At 36.1% G+C, this 12,780-nt stretch overlaps 1 protein-coding gene across 2 annotated transcripts in view; it reads right to left on the minus strand.

Annotated features, from left to right (window-relative positions):
* Window positions 1–12,780, minus strand: part of LOC150097146 (tether containing UBX domain for GLUT4) — a 357,344-nt gene that overhangs the window by 657 nt on the left and 343,907 nt on the right. The gene's annotated exons all lie outside the window — the stretch shown is intronic.

Consider the following 12,780-nt stretch of genomic DNA (forward strand, 5'->3'; position numbering starts at 1 on the left):
TATATAAAAATTGAAATAATAGCAATAATCATACATGAAATATGCTGTTTTACTCACTTATTACCACTAACTAGCAAGCAAAACAGGACAAACAAATGTAAAAGATGGGTATAAAAGAGAAACTCACATATAGACATATCACCCCCTCGATATAGGAAGGAGTGAGTAAGACAACTATGACTTATGTGGAGCCAAGCAAGAACGATTTCCTCTGATCGAACCCTACACATACTAGACTGCATGATTTAATTTCAGGCTTAATTTGAACTTATTAGTCTCTTTGATCCAAGATAACTGTCACTGGGATAGAAGTTTTTGTCTGATAATCTTTCGGTAATCTGTGTATGGTATAGGCAGATGGTGGGTTTGAGAAATGAGCTGACGTAGCTGCAGTATTTGCAGCCTCGTTTCCTTTAATCCAACAGAAGCATACATCAAAGTGTAGCTTCCATAACTGAAAGAGGAGGCATTGGATTCAAGAGAGCACTGGATGTTTCTTTAACTCTAGACTTCTTATTGCCTCAAGAGAATTTGGTCACTCTATATATATTCTGACTCACCTGATCTGGCACCTTTGGTAGTGATGCAATCTGAGTGTATTTTATTGCAAGCTCTATTGCATACAGCTCAGCTGTGAAGTTACACTCCAGTGGGATTTGTGCAAATATAATATTGCCTGGAAAGACAGGAGAAAATTCTGCTGGTCCTCCAATTTCGAAGAGCTTCTGGTAGACAATGGGAGGAGCAGAAAATTTCATAGTCTGCTGAAAGAGAAGCTGCATACTGCAATCTCTAGAATTTGTAGGAGAGCTTTTATCCACAATCCAGAAGGTTTTATGACAGTCTGTTAAATGTTGTAAATCTTCTCCCATTGTGGATAAAAAACAGTTGGGCACATGGGATGATCCAGCAGGAATTTTATTTTTGTCGTGTATAACAGAGACAGCTGTTGATGTCAAAGCACAACAAAGGGAGTTTGCTTCAACTTACAAAACTAGGAATAGGTGATGTGCAAAATGCTCCTGTTGCAATTCTGATGGCTTGATAGTGAATAGGGTCTAGCCCTGGCTTGTAGCTGTCATTCTATGACCCTCATATTACGGTAAAGTCATCCATATATAGGGCATTGCTTAATGTTGTAGCAAGTTATTTCGTTATCGAGTTGCCCTTGATTGCAGAAAGTCTAATGCTTAAAACAGAACCTTATAGGATTGGGAGAGGGCAGTTCCCACTTGGACTTAGAAAATTTGGTTAGATAAGTTCTTGATAAAAAGGGAGAGATTTCTTCTAAGACCAAAATTACATGAGTATTTCAGCATTCCAAATCTTCAAGCAGCGTCATATTCTTTTCCATATCAAATAAAACCAATACCAGGTGCTTGTGCTTTAGGAAGGTATCTCTAATGGATGCCTGCAGCTGGACTAGATGATCAGTAATAGAATGATATTTTCAGAAGCCAGATTGTGCTCTGGAAAAAATGTTGTTTCTCTGCAGAAACAATAAAAAACGAGAGTTAACTATTTTTTCCAGAATCCTGCACAAGCAGCTGGTCAGAACAATTGAGTAGTAGTTATTTGGGGATTTTGGATCTTTCCTTGGCTTAGGAACAGCAACCAGAAATATGCTCTTAAGAAAATTCTGTTGTAAAGGTTGTAAGTTGATCTATGGATGATGGTGAAATGTTTTGCTATGCTGTAATGGATATGGTCTAGTCCAGGGGTCGCCAACCTTTTTGGAGTGAAGAGCCATTTTTAAAATTATATCTGTTAAAAAAATAGGGAGCCGCACGTTTTTTTTTTTTTTTTTTACAGTAACACGTTATACTTGTAAAACACAGGGGTGACATGTCACATGAAATTATATTTTAAAATGTTGAATTAAATAATAAAACAAAGATTTCCTTCTTACAAAAGCATATGTATAAAATCCAATAACATACTTATTTCTTTAATTTTTTTAATTTAAAATATCTTCTTAGTGTGACTTTTGCTGTTGAACTTCTTTGGATAGTTTCTCAATGTGCCACGAATACGCCGTAATTTTCATTTTCAAACATGACGAAAAACTCACGTCGTTTAGTTGGTTTCTCAACTTACTTTTAATAAAATTCATATTAGAAAATATTTGCTCACAGAAATATGTCAATCTGAAAATCAATAGAAGTCCAAATGCATATGTTTTTAACTGAATGTAAGTGTCCAGTAAACAATTCCATGTGTCAAATACAATCTGATCCTGCTTTTTAAGATCTTCTATTTCAGACCATTTGTGTTGTATATTGCAAGGGTAGATTTTTGTCTTTCCAACTCCTCCAGGTCAGCTTTAAGATTTCTAAATTTTGAATTCCACGAATCCTTGGTTTTCAGGTCATCTAACTCAAGTTGAAATGCAGCCTCATCAATTCCAGCAAAAGGTGAAAAATTTAATTTGGCAGGATTCATTTCAAGTGGTCGCAATAAAAATTTGTTGTTCTTTCTAAACTCCTCAAATCTCCCATTAAATTCAGATCTCATATTTACACAATTTCTTAGAAAAAGGTTAAATTTATGGAATTATCAGCTTGTTCTTGTTGATATTTCTTCAACGTAGGAAAATATAATAATGTGCCTTTCTCTAAGTCTGTCACAAACAAATATAATTTTTGTTCAAACAAAATCACTTCTAAAAGCAAAACTGCTGTATTTCCCTTTCCTTGTAGTTTCTTATTCAGTGCATTTAAATGGGAAGTCATATTCACCATAAAGTAGAATTTTTATAACCAATGAGTATCTTCTAACTGTGCATATTCAAGGTCCTTTTGTTTTGAAAAAAAATTAACTTCTCCAAGGCAAGTGGCAAATCGCATCAACACTGCATCTCTGGAAAGCCATCTTATTCTGTTATGCAAAAGATCGGAATATTTGCAATTGATTTCTTTAAGAAGTTCACAAAATTTCCGATGATGTAGCGGTATTGCCATTATTTTGTTAACAATTTCTACAACTAAATCCATCACTACTGTTATCTATTTTGGAAAAGTTTGTGCACAAAATATCTCTTGATGGATTATGCAGTGAAAGGAAAACACGTCATGCAAAATTTGTTTTTTAAATAAAGAAACAAAACCTTTTTTTGTACCTTTCATGCTCAGCGCCCCATCAGTCGCAATAGATATTATTTTGTTAATATTAATACCCTTGCTTTTCAAGCAATTGGTAACAGCAGATTCAATGTCTTCTCCACGAGTTTGTCCTGTAAGTGGCAGTATATCGAATAATTCTTCCTGAGGTCCTTGAGAGTTTATCTATCTACAAATAAGTACAATCTGTGCAATGTCATCCACATCACATGATTCGTCACAGGCAATGGAGAATCCTGGTGTTGAATTTAAATCTGTAACCTGCTGATTTGTTATATCTTCTGGCATTCGTATAGTTCTGTCTCTTACAGTTTTAGCAGATAATGGCATGTCTTTTATTTTTGTAATAATTTCCGCTTTGTTTTTAAAATTGCAGAAAAGATATTTGGACATTTTACTAAAACATTCTTTCACATATTCGCCGTCTGTAAAAGGTTTTCCTCGTTTAACAACTTCTTGAACGGCCACAAAACTAGCAATAGTTGTATTTCTTGATTCTTTTATCCATTTGGAAAATGAACATTTAGTTAGGTTCACTTTGCGTTGCAACTCTTCTACTGCCTTTTTTTCTTTCATCTCCCCATGGATATGCTTTGTCAAATGTATCGTGTTTATTTAAAAAATGTCTTTGTATATTTGATTTTTTATTGTTTGAAAGCTTTCGTGGCATATTAAACACATTGGAAATCCTGCTGTATTTGCTACAATTGCATAGGTCCATTCAAAGTCCTGATTTTCTTGTATCTTTCTCTTCTTTCCTGACATTTTAAATACCATAAAAATATTTTTATTTGTTAATATTTAATTTAATGTTACGATATTCACGTTACGTAACACAATCACCAGTAAATAAAAGCACTGCAACGTCCACTACAAAACCTTTACTTATTTTAACAAAGTGAGCAGATTTACAGACCACACCTGCACTATATGCGAAGACAATGGGTGCGTTCAGACAGGCAAGTGCTACCGTAACGCTACATGTGCTAGCCTAGTGTGACATCATAAATGTGTCCGAGCCAACTGCTCAATCGTAGCGATCGCCACTCGTTACAAATTAATTTAATTTGTAGCGATTGATTTTCGCTACAAAGTAGCGCTCTGCCTGGCTGATCGTGCCCAATGTAAACTGACGTTTTTTGAGTATCGACATATGGTTAGGGGTCATTTGACCTACAAAAAATTTCTTTTTACTTCTATGTTTAGATAGATCGTTTAATAACGAAAAGAGCTGCAATTATTCATTCAAAGAGCAGTATACAGCTTCAAAGCCACAGGTTGCTGACCCCTGGTTTAGTCCAACAGCTTTTGGATGACATTTAAGCAAAGCAGCTTTGATTTCTTCTTTTGTGAATGGCCTGCTGTATTCTTCAATGCTATTTAAAGAAAACTAGATTTATTTATTTTTTGCTCTGCTTTTTTGGGCAAGGAACTTTTGGAAGGAATAGGAAGATATTGCTGATATTTTTGCAAAAATCTCCCTGAGTATGTTGGCAATTGTTGTTGGATCACCAACTGTGCAACCATTGTGTCTGTGGATAGAGAAGTCAGTGGGTGGCATATCTTCCTTTCTCCGGATTTTGTCTCAGACTTCTTTTCTATTGGTTGTTGTTCTTATGCTGAATGTATATTGTATCCAGGATTTCTTTTGGCTCTGACACCTGATATGTCTTGCTCTAGCTCAGGAATGTTTGAAAGCAGTGAGATTTGTTGTAATGGGATATCTTCGAAAAATACCCCGAGCTTTCTTCTACACTTTTTTTGGCTGCTGTGCAATCGTAATTCCACCACGGCTTAGGGAAATGTGGAAACCAACTAGATGTTTTAGGAACTGCAGTCATGGCAGCTTGTGTAATACATTGTCACATGATTCACTGATGGGAGATCTGACTGCTGTAAAATCAAAAAAGTCTGCTAATGATGAGAAGGTGAGCCAGTCAGCTCTCTCAATTTTCCATTGTGATATACATGAATGGAGAGCATGGCTGCCCATGCAAGAAATCGCTTTCAAATAAATTCTTGAGTTTACACTTGAAGACTGAGAAAAGGGATGGTGAACCGATAATATGCTCAACAACTCTTCCTCTGATGTTTGTTCAAGCACTGTCCCACAGAGTGTTGGGTCCATTTAAGTTAGAGATGCATTGAACCATTAAATCTTGATATCTTGATAAAAATTTTTATAAGTGTGTGAGGAAAGGGGGAGGATGAAAAGTTCTGATAAACACCTACAACAAAAATGATATTAAAGCAACTGATATAACCACAAGAAAGAACATATCTTAAAACCCTCTAACCCCCGTGTTTCATCAAATTTTAATCATTTGTTCTTTTCTTTTAGGATATATGAGTATAACAAGACATGTCACGTCTTGAAAAAATTCTAAGACAGAGGTGCTGCATCCTGAGACAACAGATGTCCCCAGGTCAGGAAGACCTTTCACAGTGATCACACCTGAAAACATCGATGCAGTGCATGCCATAATTGTTGATGATAGACGAATACCGGCCAAAAGCATTTGCAAAGACTCTGAGGATATCTAGGAAACAAGTTTGGGCCATTATCCACCATCTGGTAATGGTGGACATGCAGAAGCCCTCAATGAAGAGGGTTCCCAAATGTTTGAATGCCGACCAAAAGAGAGAATGTATGCTGTCATCTCAAGGGATTTTGGGTCATTTTGAGAAATCAGGTGCAAATTGTTTTGGTTTGTATTGTGACTGTTGATGAAACGTGGCTTCATCACTATGACCCAGAGACCAAACCATAGTCAATGGGGTGGAGACACAAAGGTTCTCCACGGCCAAAGAAGTTCCAAACACAAAAGTCAACAGGGAAGGTTCTTGCCATTGTCTTTTGGGATATGGATGGTGTAAACATTACCAAATACCTCAGAAAAGGTGAAACTGTTACAGCAATAGTTTATTCAACAGCTCTGAAAGAACTGCAGGAAAAATGCGATGGGAAACTGAGAAGAGGCGTGTTGCTTTTGCAAGACAACACACCTGCACATGAAACTCCACAGATAATACACAACTTGGACTTTCAATATCTGCCTCACCCATCCTATTCACCAGACCTGCCCCCCCCCCCCATCTGACTATTTTTTGTTCCCCAAATTTAAAGAAACACTTGAAAGGAACAAAATTTACCGCAGATAATGAAATCATATCTGCAAGCTGAGGACTAGTTTGTGCAACAATGGAAAAACTTTTTTTTTTCAGAGGATTGTAAATGATTATAATGCAGCAGCATTGTAATAAGTGTATAACACTTTGTGAGGAATATGAGTAAGTTACATGATTCTACCTCAATTCCTTCATGATGGTTATCACAACTTTTCAGCACACCCTCGTGCGTATGTGTGTGTGTGTGTGTGTGTGTATATATATCCCCCCCGCTTTTTTTTTGTTCAAAAAATTTGTTTATAAAATTTAATTCAGAATATTTTCTAATTCAATATGCTGAATTAGATTGCAAAGAAAGATTTAAAAAAAAAAGATCTATGTAATAATACTTCACCTAATCATGTAACCATATGAAAATGCAAAAATAAAGAGAGCAATCCTTATTTCAGAGTCCAATATATGAGTATATAGTAACTTTTAAAGTTTTGAAAATTGACCAGAGCTTATGAGAATACAATCCTTAGCATCGGAGGGGTCAGTATATTTGATTAAGATGATTGACAGCTGTGTCAAACTGTTGGTTTGAAAGCTTAAAATGACAAGAATACTCATTCAATACTACAGCAATCCTGTTTCAGAGAGTTGTACTTTTCATAAGTAAAGAGCCTAAAAGTCTTAATTTCTACATTGTAAAATAAACAGATCAATCCACATTTCATAGCCCAAATAATATATAATTAATATATTTGCTTCACAAAAATGGGTCCTTTCTCCAGAATGTTCCATGAACTATGGGTCACCCTCTGTATATATACTGTGTGTGTGTGTGTATAGAAACTTGAAAAGTTTCTTAACTAGTATAAGCTAAGCCAACTCTGATGCTGAGGATTGCATTCTCATAAGCTCTCTGGTCTTTATTTGAAGCGCTTTCCAAGTTTACACACAAGTATATACGTAGGCTGTTCAATAAGTAATAAGACTAATTTTACTGTCGCGAAACCACTCATCACAATATTAATTTCTTTGGTATAAAGAAATGTTGCTGTCTGTATTAACAAAAGAGGTTGATAGATGGCGTATACGGGCTGATGTGCCAGAGTATCACGTGACTAAATGCAAGCTTGTTTCGGCACGCCTAATAGTAGGCTGTTCAATAAGTAATAAGACTAATTTTACTGTCGCAAAACCACTCATCACAATATTAATTTCTTTGGAATAAAGAAATGTTGCTGTCTGTATTAACAAAAGAGGTTGATAGATGGCGTATACGGGCTGAATTGCCAGAGTGTCACGTGACTAAACGCAAGCTTGTTTTGGCGCGCCTACGAGCGATTAAATTTTGCGTGCGTTTGCAAAAATTGGCATTGGACAAGCTTAAGAAGTTGTCGCCTTCTTGTGCCAGTCTTTCTTTCTATTCTGTGCACACATCCACTCGGTGCTGCATTTGCTCCGGTGTCAAGAGTTTGGGAATCCATCGGGCGCAAACATGTTTCAGTCCCAAATGAGTGAACACTTCCCACAGAAATATTCAGGACAACATGCAGCTGGCATACTGTAATTCTGCAATCCTCCTTGATGATAATCGCTGCTGTGTTGATCATTGTCTCTATGATGGACATTGAACGTCTTCCCTCACGTTCAAGATCTTCCACATTTTGCCTTCCTTCCTTAAGAGTTTTATGCCAGCGAAAAACACTTGCCCTTGACATTTCTTCATCGTGGAAAGCTTCGCGTATCATGTTAAAAGTGTCCAATGCCGATTTTTGCAAACGCATACAAAATTTAATCGCATAATGCTGTTCCAAGGACGCTTCCATTTCGACGACTGGTCGAGGTTCGTAGGAGCGCCGAAACAAGCTTGTGTTTAGTCACGTGACACATCAGCCTGTATACACCATCTATCAACTTCTTTTGTTAATTAATACAGACAGCAACATTTCTTTATTCCAAAGAAATTAATATTGTGATGAGTGGTTTTGCAACAGTAAAATTAGTCTTATTACTTATTGAACAGCCCTTGTATATATATATATTTGGCTATGAAATAAGCATGGATCTTTATTACTTCTATTTATTTATGTTGCCAGAATGAAGACTTTTAGGCTCAATAAAACTATCATTTAATTTTATAGGGCACATTTATTTAAATTAAAAAAAATACTGGAATGTACACTGATCTTTTTTTTATTAGTGGATTTTTGTGTAGCAGGACCATCTTTGGCATTTCCTCAGGATTAAGTCCTTACTGATTGGCAAGCCAAAGGAGATGAAAAGCATATATCATTTAGCTATGTTATAATTGTTTGAAAGCAGGATCAACATATGGGTCTGGATTCCTATTGAGACTTTATTTGCTTGGAGTAGGAGGATTTATCAGATTTTGCTGCAATTTTTGTAGTATATTGCTTCCTGATAAGTGACACACTGCTGTTTTTATTTTATTGTATCTTCTTCTCATCCTTTCACATTTGGCATGCTAGGAAGTATGCTGGGCGGTCTGCACAGTTAGAGTATTTTGCTATGCAGTTACAGATTTTGGAGATCCTGCCAACCCACCCAGATGAAGGTGGGCTAATTGGAAAAATTGCCCATATGGAGTAAATTTTCTGATTGTGCAACTGTAACTGTTTCCATAAGGATATGTCCTAAATGCAGTTACAGATTTTGGAGATTCTGCCAACCCACCCAAATGACATTTTTCCAATTTGATGATCTCCTGTTGAGCATAAGAATAAAAACGGTGTATTTATTACAGCTTCTGATGCTCTTTACAATCAAGACAAGCTGTCTCATGATAGCTCTTTGAGACTATTCAAAGAGCTATCATGCTCATCTAGAGCAGGCTTTTACAAACATCCATGTCCAAGGTGGGATTCGAACCCACAACCTGTTGGTTGAAGAAGGGTACGCTATGTTGTTCTTCTGTTGATGATTTCTGTACCTGGTTGGGGCTTGTTGAGAGCTCCTGATAAACAAGAGAATGAAGGCATTAAATCCAATTCCTTCTGAATTTGAACACTTAAGGTGTTCATTCCCAGGAGGAGTTGGATTCAGTGCCAGAGATCACCACAGAGCCACAAACGGACGCTCACTCTCTGGCAAGCATGATTGCTCGCAAGTGGAACACCAGGGCTACCACAGAAAGCCTTGGGCCGTGTCCGTGACGTGAACCATGAGGAAGGAGACTTACTGCGATGCCCTTGACCTGTGCAGACAAGCTAACTGATCCTGATCAAGGCCATCCAGGACTCTTCATTCATAGTGTTAGTCTAATAGGATTTCTCTTTCTTGATGTCCATGGATCACACCAATGGCAAAAACAGCGTTGGATTCCAGTGATGATGGTCTTGAAGACAGGATGGTAATAAAGACTCAGGAGAAGTGGAGTGGAAAATACAAGAAGAAAAAGCACTGAAAAGAATAAGAACGAAAAGGACTGGTACCATCACTGGGAGGTTCCCTCCACCATGAACAGGCTCCTCACATAGAGTAGTGACATTTCAGTAAAATCTAACTACATTGGTTCAGCTGGACCTTGGTGTTCTAAGTTTTTTCTGCTATAAACCTGTTTAGCTAACCCTTCTTCTCCCATTCTGCTCAAGTGACCATGACCATACCACTTTAGATTAGCTCTGCTCACATCTTGAATGTTATTTTTTTTTCTCTAATATGATTCTGCCACTGACACCATCCATTTATTCCTTTAAGTTTTTCACAACTTTCATATCTATGGTTTCTATATTCTTTGATCAATTCTTTTATTTCTAAATTCCCACCATACCAGCTTTATTGATTCTACTGGAAATGGTAAATTAAATATTTCCATATTTAATTTACCATTTTCACTAAAAATCGTGCCTAAGTAGCTGAAATGTTTTACTTTTTCTATAGGTTCTCCATTCACAATGCAGTTGATATTTTCAATGCTCCTGCCTATTTTCATTGTCTTTGTCTTGTTATTGCTGACCATACCAAATCTATTACAACAGTTATCAATTTAGTCAGGGAATCTGCAATGCAGACTTGTACTGGATTTATTTAAAATTATAACATCATCTGCATAAAGTAAAGAGCTGAGATTAACATCTCCAATTTTGATATCAGGTTTAATACCACTTTCCTTCATAAGGTGATCCATATAGATAATAAATAAACAGAGTGGACAATGTATATACTTGTTTAACAGCCGACTTACAACTCAAATAAAGACTAAGTATTGCTCGATATAATGCCTATATAGCATTTTGAATAGCTTCTCTCCTGGCACCTTGTCATATGCCTTTTCCAGATCTACAAAACTTAAATACAGATCTCTGTTATATTCCCATGATTTTTCAACTATTTGTCATAAAGTGAAAATCTGATACTGACAGCTTCTATTTGGCCTGAATCCAGCTTATTCTTCACCAAGCTTCTCCCCCCACAATTCTTCTCAACCGTTTCTCAAGTATACTTGCATAAATCTTACCAGGAACACCCGGTAGAGAAATACAAATACTTCTGTAATTCTCACATTCAGTTTTATTTCCCTTTTCATATATGGGTACTATGAGAGCTCTACTCCAATCATCTGGAATTCGTCCTTCTATCCAGGCCTTCTGACTATGCAGTGCAGCCACTGTAAGACTTTTATACCTCCATACTTGAGCATTTCTGGCAGAATATCATCTACTCCTGCTGCCTTTCCACATTTCAGTCTTTTGATGGCTTTTTCTACTTCAAGTATGGATATGTATTCCTGATTGCATGCTTGTGTTCAGTGTTACCACTGTGCTGTCACTGATTATTTCATTTAGCAGGTAGACACACTGGACGATGAAATCCATCTTCCACCTAAAGAAAATCACAAACATTCATGCCCATAGTGGGATTTGAGCCTGCAACCTGTTGGAGAGCAGATATGCTAACCACTCAGCCAACCATGCCAGTAATAATAATAATAATTTACTTGGTTACAACGTAAATTATTATTATTGTTACTTGACACCTCCAGGGAGTCCCAGACTTACAACTCTCCGTTGCAACTACTCAATCCACAAACTACAGTGAACTGCTCATCTACACCAGTTTCTCAACCTGTGGTCTGCAACGACAGGTGGTCAGCAGGCAGACTTAATTAAATAAATAAATATATATTTTTTAATTATCCAAACAAATTAAAATTGAATAAGTAACTAAAAATCATTGAAATCAAATGGAGACTTCAAAAAAACAACAAACAAAAAAAACAAATAGCGTCAGAATGTTCAAAGGCGGAAGCAATAAAACTATATTGTTCACTTCACCTCCTCTTGTTACTCGTCATTCTGCACTACAATAATTTGTAGTGGCAGAATGATGAATAATAAGAGGAGTGAAGTGAACAACAACATAGTTTTATTGCTTCTGCCTTCCCTTGCTGTTTTGTCAGATTTGAAGTGAACATGTGTTATCCACATTTCAACCAATTGTTTGTTGTTTATTGATTTTTATTATTGAAGGTTTTCCTTCTTCAACTAAGGCTCAGTATACCTTCAGAGGTGCTAAATGATACTTGGACAAAGTGTGTCGTGAGTTAACTCCAGTATTTATATATTTTTCGGAAATGTTTTTTAATGGAAAAGTGGCTTAGAACTAGGACTTTGAAAAGAAGAGCAACCCTATGCTAACCCTAATTGTGATACACGTGTTGTAACGGTCAGTAAATCTGATACTATTAAAGTAGAAGAAACAAGCAATTCAAAGAAAAATACAGCAGGAAATATAACAGTTCATATTTGGAATTCGGGTTTACTTGGTGTTGTTGGTTCTGTCTTTCATCTAACCTTATATTTGCTAGCTGTTGGTTGACCCCACATTCAAACATAAAGAAAATTATTATTATACTGCGCCACTCTATGTTTGAATTCACACAATTATTGCGAAGGAATCAAGCATCAAATAGCACAACAACGTGAACTTACTATAGGCTGAAATTTTCTTACTTATACATAGGGTTTCCTGCAAGATTCGTATTTTAATGAGGTGCAATGAAACTGAAATTAGGCAAGCACAAGAATCAAGTTAAACAATATATTTAATTCTCTCACAAAATTATTCTTACATAAGAAACAATAACTTTATTAAGATCAATACAATTAGAAAATAATTTATACATTCAATGAATTATTAATCTACTCAGCTGAGTGCATCATTTACTACTAGTACTTAAATATAAGGCTTTCACAATTCTCATCCATTAGGATTTCAACTTAGTTTCACTTTAAACTATATCAGTATTCAGCAAAACATTTAAAAGTTAATTCTTTTTAGTCTCAGAGAAATATTCATAAACTTCAATTTATCAAATCATCAATATCTATCAGAGGATTAAAATAGCTCTTAAAAGGCTCAGTCTTGAATTTACATATACATTGTGAGATGATACATTCAAACACAAACTAATTCTTCAATGAAGTTTCTCACATTAGTTTCACAAGGAAATGTTTTATAATATCACTCATTCAAGCTTGACTAGCTGGCTCCAGCAACACAAAGTTTGACCAGGTTCTCC

This window comes from Typopeltis vanoorti, chromosome 17 (genome assembly GCF_054136105.1).
Source record: "Typopeltis vanoorti isolate ZY-2024b chromosome 17, IOZ_Tvanoo_1.0, whole genome shotgun sequence".
NCBI classification, from domain to species: Eukaryota; Metazoa; Arthropoda; class Arachnida; order Uropygi; family Thelyphonidae; genus Typopeltis; species Typopeltis vanoorti.